Source organism: Taeniopygia guttata, chromosome 5 (genome assembly GCF_048771995.1).
Source record: "Taeniopygia guttata chromosome 5, bTaeGut7.mat, whole genome shotgun sequence".
In the NCBI taxonomy this organism is placed as follows: domain Eukaryota; kingdom Metazoa; phylum Chordata; class Aves; order Passeriformes; family Estrildidae; genus Taeniopygia; species Taeniopygia guttata.
This window is the reverse complement of record NC_133030.1, coordinates 52,938,806-52,960,561: the sequence shown is the minus strand read 5'-3', so window position 1 is coordinate 52,960,561 and position 21,756 is coordinate 52,938,806. Positions and strand designations below refer to the sequence as shown.

The window sequence follows — 21,756 nt, the reverse complement described above, 5'->3', positions numbered from 1 at the left end:
TACAGGCACAAATCACTAATGGCCCAGATCAGTCATGCTGGCTCCACTGTTCTGGGCAGAAGGATGCAGGAAGGTGAAGTAAGCAAAGATCTGAGGAGCTTTTTAATTTCTCTGATGTGTCTGAAATAGATATGGTCACTGATTTGGGGGAAAGGAGACAGCACTTATGATGTAGAATCGTTTCCCTGTTAAACCAAGCAGATATTACTCTCCTTACATGCAAATATCAGCTGCAATAATATCACGTAGAAAACTCAGGTTTTAAAGATTTCGTTCTCCTGAACAAACACCTTTGAGCACACCTGGAAACTCCCAACCTCCCCACTCCTGCTAGCACCATGCATGCTGAAGGCACAGCAAAGAGCAGGTCACTACTGAAACATCCAATGTCACCCTAGGAAATAGTGACAGTGAGCAGGACAAAACCCAGGGCTGCCTTTCTATGCCCCTGTCATAAGCCAAATTAATTTCACTAAGCACCACAGCATACATTCCAGCAGAAGTGCCTCTAATCACCTCTTTGCATTGCTAAAATGCCTCCATGGCCCTGGACTAGAAAGGGAGCACTTAGAAGGACACAGCACTCTGTGACAAATGACATGTAAGACCGAGTAGCTGACTTCTATCCAGTCCTCACAAAGAACCATATGCTGGATAAACAGATTATTCCAGTCATGTGTTGAGATCTGTGTGAGCAGATCAGGATTCCTAAACACAGAAGCGAGGCTTTAGTTGCAATTAAGTGAATATTCCCATAGGTTTGCAAGCAGCACGTCTGCTGGCCATGTACTTGGCTTTCATGTTCCAAGACTCCCAAGTCTTGTATTTGCTTTCTTTTGGAGAGTTTCATTACCAGATGAATTGTGATTTGTGTAAGACAATAATGTTATGTATTTTTAACCCTTAGAGCTGTAGGCTGAGCCAGAAAGGTGAGTGCCTCAGCCTCAAAATGACTCATCTCCAAACACAAAACCCTGGCCATTTTTAAGAATGAAGTGAAGCACTGTAGAATGTGTTGCTAATACTATTTAAAAAATAAGAATCACAATCATAATATAAAATTATACCCACCTAAGAGTTATTTGAAGGTAGACATGATTATTTTTTTTTTCTTAATAAGCATGTTTCAGACCTTCCAAATAACTATTTATACTTATATATCTGCTGAGTTTAGTTCTGTGTTATCCTCAAAAGGCAACATGTTATATTGCACAAATTTCAAAATTTGCATTTGGCAAGTCTTTCATGCAACAATTTCATGATTAAGAAATCTGGAAGTTCCCACTGAAACGGTACACTCAAATTTCATAAACTACAAGATGGTGTCATAAATATATGCACAAATTATATGCAACAGCATATAAATTTCTCATTTATATATTCAGATTTGTAAATCTAATTTCACAGCTGTTAATAGTATTTGAATGTAAGACATTTCCTCATACACTGAGATTTGCAACTGTTAAACATGCTGATGAGGCAAAAAAAAATTCCTTGTCCTCAGAAAGTTTAACCCTGTATGTTAATATATGCTCTTGCTCTCTCAAATCACTTTTTTCCATGCTCCCCACTCATTTGAAAAGAGCAAGAGAGAAACCAGACAGGAGAGTAAAATATACTTATTTACTATTAGAAGAGTTAAAAATGTGCAGTGAGGTGAGATGGCAGCTGCCTTCAACAGCAGAACAACTGATCCTGCACTATGCATATTGTACAAATTAGTCTTTTTGGGCATATTAATTTAGGATACAATCCCATCACTGCTGAGGTCCAAGGAAGTCTTTCTATGGACTTAAGAGGGACTAGATTTAGCCCTTTGTATAGACCCATTCAAGTACCAGTAAATAAACATGTGACAGGAAAAAAATCTTTTAAAGGCCACGAGTTATGCAGGATTTGAGAAGCCTGTTCTTTCCTTCTGGGAAGCCCCTGGCTCTCAAGTCATGCAGTGTCCTCTGCTAAAATGATTTCATCTTACCCTCACTCCGAGAGGGGACAGCCAGGACTCACCTGCTTCCCAACACGGGGATGTTTTGGCTGATGCAAACAGCTTAGGTATTGCCTTAAGGAAATAACTGTATTGCAAAGAATTAACTCCATGGCTGCCTTCAATTTTCCTCTCTATAAACTGTGATGAGCAGTGGGCAGTAAGCCCAGACCCCACGGTAAGCAGCATGGAACAAGTTATAGACCATATGGAGAGAAATATACTGCCACTTCATACACAGGGTATCTACAATGCTTTTTTGCTTGAGTCAGCTAATTGCACATCCGCAAATCAGCACATTTATAACAAATGGAGCATTATGATATCATGGGAAATCTATCTAATATGATCAAAGTCTGCCAGGAAAAGTTCCCCTGAAATTATGAAAGTACTTAAGAGTCCTGAGTGCAGGGAACATTTTACAGTCCTTATTAAACAAACATTTTCACATTGTTTCATGGCAGCTGGTGGTACCAAGGGCTGTATCTTCTAAGGCTCCATGTCAGCAGGCTCACTGCAGCCACCAGCATGGGCGTCTCCCTGCTGCAGGCAGAAGGCACCTCTGTACCTATAGTTAGAACCAGCCCCACCACCCAGACCTGCTCCAGCAGCAGGCAAAGAACAGCCCTGTTCCAAGCAGTGCCTCAGCTCAGGCGTACCACCTCCTTTCTTTTCCAGAAGCTGAGATTCAGTATTGCAAACCCCCTTCTGTACTGCAGATTTTAAGGGGTGTACTTAGCTTTTCCACATTACTTTTTTTAATGTTAAAGTTTAGCAATGCCCTTGATCTAAAGAGCCATTAGACATGGTCTGAGTGTAAATATAAACTTACTTGGGCTATCAGCTGAAAACCATTCTCATATGTATGTCACCAAACATATGCTATTCCCCAACATTGCTCCACAGCTGATGTATTTTGACCTTCAGCTTGCATTTTTCCTTAAACTTCAGTAAACATGATGAGCGGTTTTAGCAGCTGTTGGCAGTGGTCCTTTTAACTGCCTACATTACTTTTTTTGTAGCTCTTGATTTATGGGGTGCTCATGTAAATTTCTGGGGTTTGTATTTAAAACAAGAAATACCAACTTCACAATAGTCCCAAAGGAAGACTAGGAGCTCTCACTCAAAACTAGCACTGCCTCAATTCTGGTACTTACCTGAGCTATTTAATGCTATCCACCATTAGGAAATGCAATTCAAGCATCATGCTTTACTGAACAGATCAGACACTTGTATCATGAGACACCCCTATCACATGTTGTTGGCACCATAAGCCCATGGAAGGGTTTCTGTCACGAGCTTTTCAGAGGCACATGGGTGGGTGAGGCACAGCCTACCAGGTGTGAACATAAGGAGAGGCTTTCTGATGTAAGGGATGCTGGAGTAAAGAAAAAGCTTGTAAACACAGCTTAAGAGACTGGAGGGGAAGCAGCTGACCAAAAACCGATCAGAAATCACGCATAACTGTGTTTCTATCACTTGCAGTTCTCTAAAGGCACATGCCTGTCTGATCTTCAGGTAATATAATTTGATATTCATTGAGAAAGCACTTTTCAAGACAGCAACCCCATCCCTAAAAAGTCAGGGCTCAAAGTGAAGGTTGTGCGGGCTCTAGAAGGTGAGGTTCACATCAAGACGAAGAATGCCTGGTATTGTTGCTAGCCTTGTTTCTGATATTTATGTTTCTTGGAATAGGACAGGTTGGAAATAATAGCTGACTTATAGGCACAGGGAAACTTCAACTTGCATAAGGATCCCTGAAGGTGGAATGGATACAGTCAGCAGTTTTTCATGTCAACTCTTCACACCTTTCACTGCCATGTAACACAACGAGGTGCACACATGCAGGGAAGCTCTCTTCTTTAACAACAGTAAAGTATCCACATTTTTTCATGTCTCTAGAATAATCCCTTATAGCATTTAATAGGATACTGAGATAGTTTTGCATTAATCAATACTTGCTTGAACCTTGCTGAAGTTGATGGCAAAATTCCTATTAGCAATTAACCATTCCAGCTGCAGCAGAAACTTATCTTTTATATCATTTGTGTCATCAGTTAGGCAGTAGAACAAGGTAAAAATTATCCGGGCAGCCCCTTCTTTTCTCCCTTTCCCTCCTTCGATTATTCATTGGTAAAGATTTTTCCCATTGCCTGGCAGATAAAAAGATTTTCTGAGTGCCAAAACTGACACAATATCCCAGAGCACATTTGTGCACCAGACTCATTTGTGCACAATGTTTGTCAAATAATGGCAGAAGTATTCTTGCTTTACCATGATTTTTATCCCTTTTTTCCTAGCAACCTTCCCCCCTTATCTTGCCCAAAATTATTTTCTTGACTGTGTTATGTCCCCTGTGACTTTCCCATCGCTATGCAGGGACACCACAAAGTGCCACTTCTCAGGAGTAGGGCATCTATTAAACACATGCAGGTTGGCAGTGAATTGCTGCTCAACTTGACTGTGTCCTGCCTTTACCTCACCCAGGACACCAGATTGAATCCCTCTCCTCTCCATCCACTTGGTAAGCGTCATAAACCAGTGACTTTCATTCCTCTGTCAGACTAGGCTGACACTTCTGAATCTGTTGGTCAGCTGCTGGAAAAAGTGGTAGAGAGAAGGAGGAGGATGGGCAGATGGAGAGTTGAAGCAACTGCATAAACCCTATTTTCTTAGAAGATCAAACCAAAGACAGGTTGGTAGGGAGGGTCTCCCAAAGAATCATTGCTCACCTCCACTGGTATGCTCACCAGTTTGTCCATCTGATGACCACCAAACCCTCCACAATGGCATGCACAGTTCCTTTCAAAATCAGCATCAGAATTACAGACTTTTTCCAAAAGTGCAACTTTCTAGTTGCCTGGCATTTTTTTCACTTCTAAAACATGTAGGGTTTTGTCAGCACTTCAGACTTGTCAAAAGATAACCCTTCCATCCAAAGGTTAACATAAAAGTTTAGCCCTTGAGCCATTACACAGAGTGGGAGTACTCAACAGCCTCTGTCTGTGTCAGGACGTGCTTTTCACAATAATACCCTGGGTTTATTATAACAGGACTGAAATCTTTAAAACTGTCCTTTTGCATTACTGATACAATGTTTTGGGTAAAATATTAAAAAGAGAAATTAAAATCACTCACAAGTCAACAAATTACAGAAAGGTCAGGTAAGAGAAAGGATACAGAGAATGGGGAAAGTTTCAGTAGTAACTCAGCTCGCCATTCCTTCCAATGGCTTTCTGAACCTTCCACAGCTCCACCATCTCCCAGGATCACAAATTCAGGACTGAGGTAAGTTCCTGGAGGATTTCTAGGGAGTAAGATAACACCTGCAGTGCATCTTCCATTGGGCCAGTGTTAAGGCAGCCCAGTCTCAACAGCAATGCTAACAACCAGAGCCAACTGGGATCAAAAGGCAAATTCAAGGGCATCAACCATTATTTCTCAGCCCCATTAAAAATATGGAAAGCAGCATTCAAAGCCACATTATGATTAAGTTTTTAATTTAAAAATCCAAAACAAGAGTTTTGAAAGATTTAATAAATTCCCATAGCCTTGGATGTCTTCCCCAAAGGGCTCATCAAAATCAAGACTGGTACAGAACCCTTCAGTCAGTTCACAGCAAGATCCCTCACAGTGAACTTTATAACTGGTGTGTTATCAGCTGAGCAATGTTGCAGTATTATTTGGTCTGCTGAAACCAACTCCCCAAAGTGCAAACAGAATAGAGCCCAGGCAAAGCTCTCAGTTGTCTCTTGGGCTGCATACTCAGTTTAGGCAGCTGCAGCTTAGTGGATAAAGACTGACTTCCAAGAGCCCCAGTCACATCCAGCTCATACTCCCATGAAGATCACTAGAACTGGGTTAGGGAGCATAAGCTTCAAAGAACCATTTTCCTTAGAACTGACTGCAGCTTTTGCCATGAATCTTTCTTCTTCAATATTTCTGCTTTTGTTGCCTGTCTCATCTCTTTCTGCTTAGACTAACTGGCTTCTAACACCAAGATCATGGTCCTTATTCACTTGATAATACAACCACAGCTGGAAGTCAGGCCATGGATTTGGGAAACACTCCCCTGAAATACATGATAAGTGAAAATAGGACTTCCCTGCCTCACTCTGATGGTACAGTGGCCTACACAGGGAATGGTTTCCAGCTCCCAGCTATGTAACTCCCTTGGTGTTACATAGCTAGTGGACCCTTTATCATTTGCCTGGTTTTCCATCCCTTCCCATATCTTTTCTGAATAGAGTTGTTTTGTTCTTCAGTACTCATCCCATCTGCCTCAGAATAAGAGAAAAGAGAAACAGAATAAAGCAAGAGCTATGAATTGGTGTGCCAGCACAGCCAGATACCTTGTTTTTCTTGGTCTTTCACTTCCACTGCCGCTTAGATTTAGGTTCACACCATTTAAAAATGAGAATAAGAATAAAACATGCTGATAAAGAGGTTTCTATAGCTTGCTTTCTATGCAGGTTCTCTTGGTCTGTGCCATGCCTGAGGCACTGTGCACACTGTTGCCATGCCCAGTGCCTTGCTCTGATCTTGGAGTCTCAAGGCACTGCAGTTTTTAATAGAACCCCTCCAGACAGAATACTTCTCACTCAGCAGCATGCACTTCCACACTCACCAAACTGGCTCTGGGACCCAACACTCCCTGCTACATCAGTACCACGCTTGCTTTGTTTGCTGGTTCTGGGTCAACTAAATAGCCCCTGGATGAGCATAAGGTTCAGAAAAGATAGGGGTTTATTGCAAATTCCATTTTACTAATGTTTTTCATTCTATTCTATTCTATTTACACCCATTCAAGACAGTTCTGGGGATCAGTCTTTTCAAACTTAGCATCACCAGAGGGTGATCTCAGTCAGATGCCATAAAGGAGACTCATGCTTTAAATGTGTCAGTGTTTGTCTTAGGCCTCAGACATTATACAAGATGGAGTTCAGTGGATGGAGCCCTTTTGCCCTGGGCAGCAGAAACCATGGGCAGAGCTGTGCCCATGGCTGGAAGCAGTGTGGTACCTTCCTTGCAGTGTGGTACCTTCCTTGCCACAGCAGCACTTGCAGGTCCAAAGAGGGGAGGCAGACCACTGTTTTTTATCAGAAGCAATTAATAGTGGCCTCTTGATTTAGTTGGCTGCATAAACGTACAAAGGAAAAGGGAGTGTGATGCAGATCCTTGGAGGGCTCTTAGAAGCCTCCTCTGTTGGAATGGAAACTTTCTGAAAGCAGAGCAGAGGATGAGGGCAGAGTCCCTCCGTACAGCTATCACACCAAAGAGCCAGGAAGCAGAGGGTTGGCTGAATTCCTGAATGATTCTGGAATTAATGAGAAAGGGTTTGTAGACTTAGATTCGATTTTCCTTCAATGTTTCATCTCTACATTTTATAAACACTTGCAATTCTATCATCCACTTCAGTTGTTACAAATAAGTACCTTCACTTACATTTTGACATAACCCAGCTTGAGACAAGGTTAGTTTCCAGATGTCACACTAATATTACAGTGCTCCTCAAGCTAAATTACGGCTCTGTTTATAACTGTGAAGCTTTAATGAGCACCCAGCTCATTATCATAAAGCATAACACAGTGTGCAATGAAGTGTGCCTTCAGAGACACTGTGTGGAGCTGTGTGAGAGCCAGCACTGCAGGGTGAGGAGAGAGAGGAATGCTTCCTGCTGATCAGGGCTACCAGCAAATACCAGGGTACAGCCAGCATGGCTAACACCATATCTTCAGTGTGAAACCTGTGGAGATTCAAGTTTCCAAAACAGCAAAGCTCCCCAGCTCACTCCTAAAGCTACTGGCCAACTTGGTAGCCATCCGTGACCTTCTCTGTGCTTTCTTTGTTCAGAGGAACAGAGAGCATCAATTTGACCAAGAGTCAGGATAGCCCTCAGGAAATACTTGTACTGAGTCAATAGGAGCCAAACTATTATGCAAACTAAGAAACTTATATTTATGCATGATCTCCATATTAAACTTGTTTTATACACACACAACAGTCAAAATTATTTCATGCTTTTCATCTGCAATGTTATGGTGCAGATATAAGCACATTCTTATTCTGGAGAAGAAAAGAGGAAATAGTATGCCTTAGTCTTTCAGTTTATATTCAATACACAGTGGAAAAACTACTTGAAAGTACATTAATTCATAGGTCTGTGATGCAGTAATGAAAATAAATTAAGCCCAAGTCCGTTATTTCAGTTTCATTTGGTTTTCAGCAATAAGACTGGGATTTCTAAATATACGTTAGGTAACACTCTAAAATCCAACAGAGACTTGGCACCTGGTATCTTGTATCTGAGCTTCATTATAGGAGCAGTGTTTATGTTGGATGTGTGTTGGATGGTTTAATTCCAGCCTACTGAAGAGCAGCCTCCAGGTCACAGATCTGCTGCAGCTAATTTGGCAGAAGCAGCACTGCCTCTTCAGAGAAGGGCAACATAAATCTGCAAACACAGCTTCTGTCTGGGGTAATGAACAGCTTTAATTTTCTGCAGAATGACAGTCACTGAGCAAATGTAAAAAAACCCAAACCAACCAACCAAACGAAAAAAACCAACCCAAAGAGCCATGGTAGTAAAGATCCTCCAACACTAAATCTCCAGAGCTTCAATTCTCCTGAGATGTCAGTGCTGTGCTGGGGGCACAGCAGAAAGAGAGACTTTATTCTCTGCAACACTGCAAGCACTTTCAGCCATTTCAGGTTTCCACCTACCAACTAAATGTGAGGAACCTTCCCCCCTCTAGTTAAAAGCATGTTTCAGCACCTTGCAGAGGTGTTCAGGAGGTGGTTTCCTTTCCCAGATAACCCTGAGACAAGCAAAGCATTTGAGCAATGTTTTTGGCAGGCAGCAGTGGGAAGGCAGCAGGCAGAGCCCTCCACACCATTCTCTTGTGGAGGAAGCAGAACATCCCAGCCCATACCCCAGGGACCAATTACAGGCAATTCCTTGGACAAGGCAGCCCCAGACAAACAAGAGATGCCCAGCAGTGCCCACCAGTGCCATTCAAGGTGGAGGATGGAACACTGTCCTTTATGCTCTCCATGTGCTTCAGGTAGGGTAGAGGCAAATGAATATTTCATCTGTAAGGAGTCACTCACAGCACCCTGGCCTGTGGGGTGGCACATGGCATTGCAGGGAAATGGGCAGGAGAAGGGAAGCACAAGTGGCTATGCCAAATGCTAACGAGGGCAAAAGAGAAACAATACCCAAAGCATTTCCTGTCCATCTTGCTTGGCACTGTTCTTCCACATGCTTGTCTCTGAGGAGGAAAGATTGCTGTGATCTCCTCTCTACTGCTGGCACTCTCCTTCCAGAGAAGCAACTAGCTGAATTAAAGCATATACAGTAGTTCATGCCAGTGTCAGCTTATTTGACTATCAATTACTCTAAGGAAAAATCCTGCTGTTCTGAAATCTGAGAATTTCCACTGAAGACTCACCAACTGCTTATCCACTAAAACCCAAGATCACAGAGAAAAAAAAAAAAAGTTATATTAAAAAAAATCAGTTTATTTTTAAAATATTTAAATAAAATTTAAAATATATTTTAAAAATGTAAATAAAAATGTTAAACCTATAGTCTATTTAAAAATATTTTTCTATGTATTTCCATAAGGCAATTTCAGTTTTGTGAGATGCATATTGCATTGAAAAAGATGCAATCAAAGACATCAGAAAAACAAATGGGATGATCTGTAAATACCAATCATATTTTTCAGATCTTCTAGACAGACAACACTATTTTCTTGGTCTAAAATGGAAGATTTATCATTATGCTAAAATTATGCTAAATCCTAATTAAAAACTAATCGGAAGAGGCAAAACCAAACTGGTGCCTCCAGCAGAGAAACCAAACAAGGACGATGGCAATTTTTCTTTGCATCAGTTTTGAGGGAAAACACTGTATTTCTCTACTTTTATAACCTTCTACAACTTACAGTACTATTATAATTTAAACTCTCTGGAAGCCTACACTTGTGTTTGAATAAAACTAAAGCAATGCGCTGTCTCACACGGGCCAGGCCTGCGGCAAGCTGGGATATCTGGGGAAGGTTTGCTGTGCAGCTCAGGAGGAGGCTGAATCAGTGGAGGGACAATCTCTTCTGTGTATTTCCCTTTCTGCAGTCAGCAAAAATGCCCCACTCTGAAAACAGCGTTTGTAGGTTGCCAGAGGATAAAACAAACCTCAGAAACATAAATCAAGCTTAACAAAGGAGCTTCTTCTTAACATGGCTAATGGCTCGAGTTCCTCCACAGACAAAGACACTGTTTGACCTACTGCTCTAATTAGAGGAGTAGTGATGTTGACATTTGTGTTGTATAAAGCAGACATGTTAACAGCCAGAGGGAAAGCTGTCAGTGCCTCTAAAGATCACAGCATTCATGGCAATGCACGATTCAGCCTTTAAATATTCAAATAATCAATTCAATGCTTAATTTCTTTTACTGATAGTAAAAAACGACTCCCAGATCAGAAAAAAACAAACCAAAACCCACCAAAAACCAACCCCAACTTCAATCAGTGTTAATCTTGGAAGATTAACAGGCAATACATGAATAAATTTTATTCTGCCAAGTATAGTGTTTCCTTTCAGGTTTATATAATCCAGTTTTATCATGAAGAAACACAAGCAATTTATACTCTCTGGGCTTTTCACTTACTATTAAAATAACACCAACCACCAGAGACTGAGGTTTGTACATTCATATGTGTCAGGTTCACCAAAGCAGAAAAACAGATACCACTGCTCATTTATAAATACATGAAATGTGTTTTAATTTAACTCTGACCTATTGCATCCCATTCCCTTGACATGAGATGCACCATTGCAACAGACAGGCAGTTCATGTCTTACAAATCAGAATCTCTGCAGTAAATCCTCTTTGTGAGCACCCAAATATCCCAGAATGACAGTGAGCCCTTAGTGCTGCAGCTCAGTTAGCTCCAAACCCCTCCAGATTCTTTTCCCCAAGATGTTGTTGATGTTCCCAAACCCACTTTTACTCAAGGTGAAGCTGAACACAAAGCATGACAGACTGACAGAAGGTTTTGTACTGCAGTCCAAAACCAAAGTTTTCCACTCTCACAACCTCTATCTCAAGGAAAGGAGTCTACAGGCACAGAGATGGAGAGAGGCCCAGCATTCATCACATCCCACAACATGACCCTGGCTTGACAGAATCCATCCTGGACACTTTAGGAGCCTGTTTTGTAATTAATTTCTGTAAGTGGATAATTGACTCATTTAACTGAATTAGAGCAATATGATAATGCACAAACCAAAAATGCAGCTATTATTTATCTCGCTGTTCAGTCCAGCCTTCTAAGCCACTTCAATTCAATTGCTACTGCCAATGACTTCTGAAGGAAACCATTTAACATGGCAGGCATCATGCTGTCCAAGCGTTAAAAAAGTTAAGAAAAAATACATTTACAATGTTTATATGTAAACTGCACAAAATGCTTCTCATTCCTTTCTTAATGCTTTTAATTTTTCCCCAGCTTTTTAAGACTGTTCCAGTTTCCTTTGCATGACATCCCATGTGGCCAGTATTGCTCTAAGGGAAGGCACGTGTGATCATCCCTCTTCCTCATATGGCTCCAAACACAGCACAAGGACATTTATATGTGTGTGTGTGTGAAAGGTAACAAGATGAACTTAAAATGCATTATGGTGTAGGGATCTGTGAGCCTCCAAATGTGCTTAGAGGGTAGATTATGAGGAGACACACCTCTGAATGGCAGCAACATTTTGGGTTGCTTCAGTACAGTAAAATCTATAACTTCTCTTTTGATAATCAAGAAAAATCAAGCTTGAAATGACTCTTGCATAAAGAAGATAAGGAAACAGGGCCACAGCACACTGTCCATCCCGGCAGGGGAGGAAAAGTTAACTTCATGTCATTCACTCTTCACTGCACAACTGCTGCTATTCCCCATTGATCTCCACAGTAATTGTAAGTAGCCACAAAAAGCCATTTCCAGTGCCAGTACAGAGCTTATCAGAAGCAGTTTTGCTGTTTACTGCACTTTAGGGAAAAAGATGAAGGCATGCAGAGGAAGGAAAATTTGTTTTATACTGACAGAAATCCATTGATTTTGCAGGAGGTTTTTCCCCTCATTTGCAAGGAAAAATACCACTCCATTCAGTGTAATTCTCTGCTCCAAAAATTGGACTACTAAGCATAATTTTGGGGCTCTAGAGGGAGATGCAACAAACACCGGGGCATAGGGTAGACATAAGCATGACAGCAGCAGGATATGAGGCAGAGGGTTTGCATCTGGCTGCAAGCAAACAGAGCCAAGGAGGGTGGCACAGCAGGTACACTGGCACTAAAGTGACTCAAATGGGTGAGGTCAGAAATGTAAAACTCCTGCTGTCCATGGAGTGACTCCTCTGCTCTCAGAGGAAGGTTTCCTAAAGAACAGAGCTGAGGCCATATCTTTTGAGAAAGGGACAAAAGTAACAATCACTTTGGAGCCAACAGAGTATTTGGGTTGAAAGCTGTAGATGAAAACTGCAGTAGAGAATGTAAGTATGATGTTAGCACCTTCCCTGAACATTTTCAGGAATCAGCCTGTGAAAGGACAGAATCAGCCCATGTCATACTCCCATGCACAGCTCACTTAGGACATTTAGACAATGTCATGGTGGTGTCCGAGACCCACCTGCCACATGTCACCTGTCAGATCTCTCACAGCCACAGCAGGCTCAGCAGTAGCAAGGAAAGAAACAAGCCATAGTTATCCTAGAACATTTGCAGCTCCTGGTGGATCTAGAACACACTATGGTGAAAGGAATAAACACAATTCCAGTACTGCAGTTAGCACTTGCACAGCTAAATGTTATAGTTACAACACCTGATGTGATAGTTCTCTACATAGTCCCTGAGGGGACAAACCACCACCTGGAAGACTACAGGGAGGAATTAGCCCCTTGTTCAATAGGAATTCCATCAGCTTTGGAAATTCATTGAACAAATCTGTACTCTCTGTTTGCTGTTTATCTGTTTAGTATGTGACTGGCACACAATTTCCAGGCATTACTATAAAGCAATTAATTTCTCTAGACAATAGGAGGGAGCAGTAGGTTTCTCCAGAGCCAATACTGCTCCTGCTTTTAGCCTTGGCTAAATGCAACCCATGCAGACTGTGGCAGCTGGCAGGCTCAGCCAGAAACCCTGCTGTGAATTACTGCTAGCAAACACATTTGGGTTTATTAAGCCTTTCTTCCTCCTCCAAGTGTTATAGTCATGGTTCTTGAGTAATCACAGGCATTGTTTAGAAGCATTTGGGGAATGAGTATTTGAAAAGCCCTCGCAAGGTTCAGCTCAGAGCAATTCAGCTTTGGGATCCACTGGCTGCACCAGAGATGTACCTGCAGCCTGTGGGGTCTGATGCTTCAGGAGGGATTTGCCTCACCTCCACAGTCCCCAGCTGCTTCCCTCAGGGTGTCCCTTTCCCTGTCAGGATCCCCACCCATCCTCTCTACCCCAGCAAAGGTCTTCCCTGACAGAAGTGGATGTGCCAATTCAGATAAAGTGCAGCATCTCCTACTGTGTGTGCTGGCAGACCAGCTCAGCTGTGAAACGGGGACCAGATACAAACAGGGACCCTGAGCCTGCAGCCAAGGGGGAAGGAGGTGAGGGAGTACACAGGAAGAATCTTAAGGGAGGAGGAGGGATCAGTGCTGCTGGATGGGGTGCAGGATAACAGCAACACGGCTGTGAGCCCACAGCCCTGCAAATGGATCTGCTTCTCCTATTGTCCTGAAATTTCAGGCTTTGTTCATATGGAGTTTAATTAAGGTTTGAAGCTTTCTCTTTTTTCCCCCAAAACCAGTTGTGAACAACAATGGTTCTGATTAGCCAGCAAAAGAGATGACTGTGCTATTGGATTGAAAGCTATAAGGCATCTGTAAAGTATCAAAAGGTATCAATCTGGATACCAATCTGATGTAGTAAAGGAAAACATGTAATTTCAGATCCATATATTATAGAGCCAAAGCAAATTACCTGCTGCTGATGTCTTTTTATAGCATTGATGGTAGGGGTGGAGTAATGGTTGCCAAAAGAAAACCTGCTCAGCCTTGGGAATCAACTGATGTTCCTAAAGCCAGGAATCATGTTGTTGATGCTCACAGAAAATGGAAATTGATGACTGTAATCTCCATGAGGAGGATGGTGGCTGCTCTAAGGCACCCCTGCTCCCCACCCTGTGAGAACCCCGGGATTGATTCAGGGGTCTCGTGTGGTGGTAAAGTCTCTCCTCCAACCCGCGCTTCCAAAGAAAAACTCCGCAGCCTCTTATTGTTCGGTCTCAAGGCAGTTTATTGCTGGTTATCTAAAAGATTGTCATCGCCCGCTGCAGCTGCTTTGGTCAGCGGCCCAGGCAGAGACACACACACTCCTGACACCCTCACTGTCCGGTGTCTTCTTCTCTCTCCCCGCCCAGGGCTGCTGCTGTCTTTTATGTATTACGTATTATATGTTTACAGATTTTCCCCAATACCTACTATCTATGTTACAATGTGCTTTTCTACTCTAAACCAATCTGTGAGTGCCAACATCACCAAGAACATGGAGGCAAGGAAGAAGAAGGAGGAAGAACAGGATCAGGCCCACTTTCCTCCATCTTAGAACTCCTGACCCCCTTTTACAAAGTAAAACCCCCCTGTACAGGTGTTAAAACCCCCCTGTACAATACTAAAAAATTTTCCCCTCTAATTTGTAATTACTTCTACTATACCATCTAACCCTTTGTGACTGCTTGTTCCACCTTCAAAGTTGGTAACTCATTCCGTGGCTCAAACTCAAAATCACAGCTTTTTTCAACTGCTTGCCAGGGTCTAAAATGCTTCTGACCAAGGCCTGGAACCTCTGAAAATGTCTTAGGGACATTTTGAGTTCCGACACCACCCCATGTGGCATGGCCATCAATCTGATGTGTGTTGTTAGCACAGTGCAAGATCATTGCTGGAAAAAGAAATAAAAAGTCCACAATGAGCAATTGCTGAGGGAAGCAGAGAGAACCTGGGTATTAGAGGGACACAAGGATGTTTCTGTTCCTACAGCTCTATAGTGTGGTTCTCTCTGCCTGGCCACAACCCCAGCGCAGCTGCTTCCACAGCTGCACAATAAAGGGGGAAGAGCCAGAGATGACCTTCAATGGCACCAAAGGTGTATCTCAAAGCGCTGCATTTCCACTCCAAGGCAGCTCAGCTGAGTGCAGGGTGGGCTCTGTGGGACACTGGCACTCTGAAGGGAGGCTGGGGCTGGCGGGGTGCTCTGTGCTGTACCCAGCTGGGGGCACACCGAGCCCACCCATGCGCCCCACGCGCGGCGCTGCCCGTGCAGGGCGTTCGGGGCCGCCTCCGCTTCTCTGACTTTCTGGAAAAGACAGAATCAGGCCAACTAACTTTTCTCCATGTGCTGTATTTGCTGCCAGCAGATTTTCTAGCACGTGCACAGCCGCAGCAGCAGCCAGATTTTGCTCATCCCCCCCTACTCCTATATTTCCGTGGATAAATAACGCAGCATACATCAAGATAAATTTATCTTGAGTGTAACCTCTGGAATGTCACTGTGGTAAAAACAGAATTATTTGGGCCATATAACAGATGAATCCATGTCACTGGAGAAAATAATTTCAGATGTATTTCTCTCATAATTAATAGCCACTAATTTTTTCAGACGGAAAAAATGTTGATAAGATTTTGCTAAATGCAAGCTTAAGAGAAAATGGCACATTGATTTTAGAGAATAATTTTCAAATGCTTGTAATGATATGATGTTCTTCTGATACATAGTTCACAAAACAACCCCAGGCCAGAGTAGGTGGAGACTAACATATTGATTTCATTGAAGCAGACAGAGTATGCATCCCTTTGAAAGCTGGCCTTACCCTTTCACTTTTTTCAGTCAGTAGCAGAATGGCATAACAGGAAAGAATTTCTAAAGATATCCACTGTGGCTGATACAGCTGAAAATATGCTCTGAAACAGCTCAGATGACACAGAGAGTGATGGAAACACTCAGAAGCCCAAAATAAGACACACAAGTTGTGTTCTTTCATGTTGGTGTTCGTAGACACTGCTGCAGTGTTAATCCTTACTATCATAATGGTTTGTCTTTCCCCCGAAGCTCAGCAGCAGTGGAATATTCTGCTTCCTACAAATGGTCCTGAAAGGCTGTTTGCTCTTAAAAAAGAATATGAAGGGACTGGAGAAGACCAAATCAGCTTGTCCTGAGCACCGTTTTGTAGTGAAAATTTGCTCTCCAATTGCATTGAGAGTCTGTGGTTGAACCTTTTCTAGTGTCATCCTCCACACACTGCCAGGGCTGACTGATCTTGCTTTCCATGTCCAGAGCCAAGTACAGCATCAAACCCAATGCGTTATTCAACTACCAGATCTCACTGCAGATCTGGCACTTTGCTAAGGCACAGAGGTTATTCAGCACACATTATTGCCTAGGGGTCATTTGCCTATTCATAGCATTTACATTTCTGAAGATTTTAGCAAGGTTGTTCTGTGGATAGTAGATATTATAATAAAACATTGAATACATATCAAAAACTCTTGCTTTATTTTTGCAGATTGGAGGGTACATTTCAGGACAGCATGAAGCAGATGTATAATTTTTTATCCCTTGTAGTGGTCTCAATCAAAGAGTGAGTGGCCATTCTTTAAATCTAATGGCAAACTCTATCCAGCAACAAAGACATCCCTCCTGCATCAGAGGCACTTCTGAGCATGTTGCAAGATATCCCCATCTATGCCTTTTTATACCCAGCTCTTCTCCTCAGAGATCCTTTTGTTCATCTCACAAATTCATATTGCATCCACCTCACACATCCACACCAAGTTCAGTGTCTGAACTTGCATCTCAATCACTGTGCAGTCAACAGAAAGGCTCTCCCCCTCTCCCAAACTAAGGCTGATTGATATTTTCATCAAGCTAAATTTGTTTAAGTGGAAATTTTAGCTATAAAGCCCCAAATAAGAAGTCCAGAAAGAAAATCATAGCAGTATAGCATCATTGTGAGGTCTGCAGACTATCCCTAAACTGCAAAAACTGTTGACAGGTCATGAGTCCTTTTTACAAAGTAGATAATAAAGAGTTTGCACAATCCTACAAAAAATCCAGTTACTCCTGTGAACTTAAGTTTTTTAATGTATGCTGTCCTCTCTGTGTGGACTCCTCTGCCTCTGTGTACGAGTTTATCCCTGCCTCAAATGCCACCAGAGCATCCCATGTATCCAATGGGGCAGGAATTCTACCACAAGCAACTTTTCAACGTGTGAAACCTGTCCAAGTGCCTGATGGCCTTCTGGAGTTTTTCCTTTGGAGCCAGCTAGAGTGAAAAATCACTTCTGCCACATGTAGCCTTCATTTTTCAATTTTGTTGAAATTAATCTGGGACCAGCCCACAACACTCCAATAGCTATTTCCAGAAACAGGGAAAGGAAAAGAGAAGAGAATGCTTCCCCCTCTCCTAAATGCAGGACCATCCATCAAACGGGACTTCTCACTGTTGACACCTCTCAGGGAAACAGTTTGGAAATGTTTTTAATGATTTGCCTCTTGGCTGATGTGCTACAGTCTTTGCTTGGGAGGAGCAGGTAAGGAAGCATGTGGTTTGTGGCAGTTCTTGGCACGGTGGTTTTACTGAGGGTTGTTTTGGTTTTTTGTTTTGTTTTGTTTTAATGAGCCTCTTCTGTCTTGCTGTCAGCTCTGAAGCAAGTCTTCCTGCACTGAAAGCCTAAATTTTCCATTGCACAGAGCCATGAGACTACACCACCCAGGACTAAATGCTAAGTGTGGTTATTTCCAGCTGGTGGTGCTGGGAAACTCACCCAAAGCCACTGCTTTTGGGTGAGTGGTGAAGCCAGAGTCAGACTGGAGCTCCAGGCCAGACGACAGCACAGCTATAATCCTGCTCTGCTCACCCTTCTCACTCAAACCACTATGGCTGTGTCTCAACCCCAGCCCTAGACAGCTACACATGGCAGAAGGAGAAGGGGAAAAGAGAAATCTAAGTTCTAACAGGTGACAACTACAATGTCTGAACGTTTACTTGTCTGCATGCTGTAATTCCTAACAAGGCTCCTCTATAAAAAGAAAAGCCTTTTTAACGATGCTGAGGATTAAACCCCAATGAAACCTGACAAAGAAAAGCTTATTCAGAAACTCTGTTTTATTTCTTGGGGATTAATGACACTTGAAAGCAGAACAAACCATCACACCACAATAAACAAGCATAAAGAGAAATCAGCACATAATGGTGATTTATTTCTCTGTACAGAAAACAGAAAAATTGAACTATTACAGATGAATCAAATGAAAACCATCGGTTCTGGCTATTGAAAAACCTTTTATTTCAAATTAATGTAGCAACTAAGCATTGCATTCCAATTTGGGATACTTTAGAACCTTTCTAATAAAAGCAAAGGCCAGTTTCACAGGGGGACTGCAGAGTGTGATTTCACAACCACTGTGGAAGCTGCCCTGGCTCTGTGCTGCAAATCTCTTCTCTGGAAGCGAGAAAGTCATGCAGAGGTGCAGTGAGCTGGGCTGCTGCAGCCAGGGTACCACCTCCCTGCCCACTGCCCAGGCTCCTTCCCACCTTCATTTCCAAGTGGGCCCACAAGTCGTTGCAAAAGCAGTAAGTATTAATTATGGTGTAAATCAGTGAAATTAATTAAAACAGGGTATCCCGCACTATTGCCATTTTGGTTCCCATTTTTGCTTTTGTTTACCCAAAGAAATTCTTCCTGGTTGGAAGAAACTTGGTGCATCCTTAGGTGATCAGCAGAATACATGATTCAGTATTAAAACTCAATAAGGAACTACACAGGTATATTTGTATTCAGAATTTTTAATTTTTACATTAACTTAGGCAAAGAATGAATGATGCATAATTTGCAATTCATAAGGGGCTTTTTTTCTGGTTTTGATTTGTCACACTGTGTAGCAATGGAAATTTGAATTTTAATTCATAGCACAAGGAATAAGTTACATAACTCCCTAAGTTCCATCTAAAAATTAACTTTAAAAATGTTTCAAAATAAATATAAAATATCATCTGCCATAACACTGAGCTGACAGACTTTAAGCTTGGTCTCCTCCACAGCTTTAACACTACCAGGTTGTATTTTTATTCATAATTCTATTCATAATTAGAACATGGAGGGGAAGAGAAAACAAACCCCAAAACTTTATGTTTATTCTATCCAGTCTGCTAATTTTGAATTCACATTATTCAGCCAATGCAAGAGAACTAGCAGGAGTTAATGCAGTCCTCTCAATAATTCTGCAGGAAGAGGCTTTGGTGGTTCAACCCTTAAATATAAACTACTTTCTAACTTCCATCTCTTCTGTAAGTAGACATTCTTTTTAACTTCAAGAGCCAGCATGGAGAACTTACTAAAATATTCGTAATTGAAGGCAGATTTTAACAATTCTTTTTAAAGATATAAAACCAGCAGAGAAAAACCTTCATCCATAATTCACAATTAATGGAGATACTGATTTCTGATTTCATCCATGATTTTCTACCTGATGTTGCTTCTAATAAAGTAGAACTTTCACCCAGTATCTGAAGACCACTCAGCCACAACATGTAGTTATAGAAGTATCTCAACATCTGTAGCAAGACTTCAAGGAGAAATCTCTTACATCTCCCACCTTTTCCTAGCAGATCATTCTCAGAAGAATGATCAGGTAATCAGATCCATTGAAGGCAGAAAATAGCCTATTAATGACTTTCCTGGCCTCCAATTTTCCCAACATCTGTTTTTTCTGCTATGTTTCATATTTCAACCCCCCTTTAAAAAAAAAGTCCTTATTTTAACCACACCTTCTGAGCATGTCATTAATAATGTCCCACAAACAGAGACACCAGGATAAATACAAATAATTTAATACACACTATTCAAGATCAGTTTTTAATCCCGTTAACTCCATTACCTTTTTGTTTTCCATTTAAATGTCTTCTTTAACTGTCTGCTCATTTTTTTCAATCTGATCATAATAAAACTTGAAAATAAAGATTTTTCTTTTTACTTCTTAACACAGTCAATGCTAGACAGGTGATACCCTCCCATCTAAGCAGACTCATGCAGCAATATTCTTGCTGGAGATGCAAGATTGTTCAGTGCCCTCTAGGAATAACCACCTGGAATAACTCTAACAGGTCCTTCAGTAGGACTTGAAGATGGACTTTACCACCAAAAGGCAACTGCCCATGCAGTCTCATTCACTCAGGAATGACCCCTGACCATGTGCTGCACCAGGGTCTTGTGCTTTCCCAGCTCTTCCCAGTGTCATCCACATCCAGCATCACAGGCTCACTCCCACAGTGCCACCCCAACACTTCTCCTACACAGCTCACTGCTGCCAGCACAGCGCTGCTGTGCCTGTGTGCCACAGCAGTTCTCCTGCTCTTGCAAGTTCTCCACCAGTCTTTTTCAAAACCAAAGGCAGCATTTGCTTCCTGGAATATCTAAGTGGCAAGAAGACAAATTGTTTTGGGGTTACTCCAGAGTAACAAATGGTGTGTTTGTACTTCTGATCCTTGTGGCAGTATGAAGAACAGAAAAGATCAGAAAAAGAAAGTTGGGGAAAGACGAGGGGACAGTTTGCTGAGAGATGGAAGAGAAGGGGACATTGCTGGTTAGAAAGAAAACAAGTGGGTTTTTTTGGTGTTGTGTTAATCTAGTTGTCCTGGGTGAAATCCAGTGGAGGCTGGCCAGCTTCCATTAGCTAAGCAGCCAGCCCACTGCATGTTCCACTTGGGGATCATTGTCTCATTTCTAGAGGCCTTCAAGACACCTGCTCTCTGATCTCTGCTAACATGGCCAAGCATTGCACACCACTGAAAATATGCTTTGTTTATCCAAATGGAACTTCAGCAGGCTGAGGACCGCTGTCAACAGAAGTGAATCTGTTTACCCAGAAAACAGGTGCAGTGGAAGCAAGGGCTCTGCCCTCCCTCAGCACATAGCAGGACACTGGCAGCAGAAGGAAAGGGAAAAACCCACAGGATAAGAGAAGTCTGAAGGCTCAATAAGGCCAAGATGGGGCTATTTCAAGCTCCTCTCTCCAGCCTCTTTTTATCCCAGAGGATAAATCCCACTTATAAGATTCACTCCTGACTGTGAGATAAGATTATGCTCTTTGGCTTTAAGATATGTATAAAAATTATACATTTTTAAGACATTTTCCATTCCAGTAGTCTTCTTCTGGACCACATCCCAGCATTTTTCCTGCTCCACAGCCCCACACTCCAGCCATGCTGGATGACTGGTCACACATCAGCTGCAACTGTGGGATCCCAAGCTGGGAGAAGCTGTAACAAGCTGTCCAGAGCATGAGTCACTTGTTCCCCATGCAGATTGCACCAGGGGACAGGCCAGCCTTCGTTCTTCTCTTTAACCACTGCATTCACTCACTTCAGTTTGAAGTTAGCCAGCTCTTCCACAGGCAGGCAGCACACCTCTCTCTGAGATAAACCCTGCTGGCAGATAGATGATGTGTTTGGGAGGAAAGGGAAGGAGCAAGAAATCTCATCTTGCAAAGAAGATTTTGTGACTTAAGTTCATTCCTCCAGCATAAGCAATTGGAGAGAAACACAAGTCCAGAGATTCCACGTCTGGTCCTCTTTAGACAAAAAGCCAAAGAGATCCCAGGAGCAAAGTGCCATGGCTTCCAAATCAGAACAAAAGTAACAGGAAGAAAGAAGAAAGGCGTCTTGT

The 21,756-nt window shown here is 42.2% G+C and overlaps 1 protein-coding gene across 7 annotated transcripts in view; it reads right to left on the bottom strand.

Annotated features, from left to right (window-relative positions):
• The window catches only part of EVL (Enah/Vasp-like), a 140,615-nt gene that overhangs the window by 76,459 nt on the left and 42,400 nt on the right, over positions 1–21,756 (bottom strand). The gene's annotated exons all lie outside the window — the stretch shown is intronic.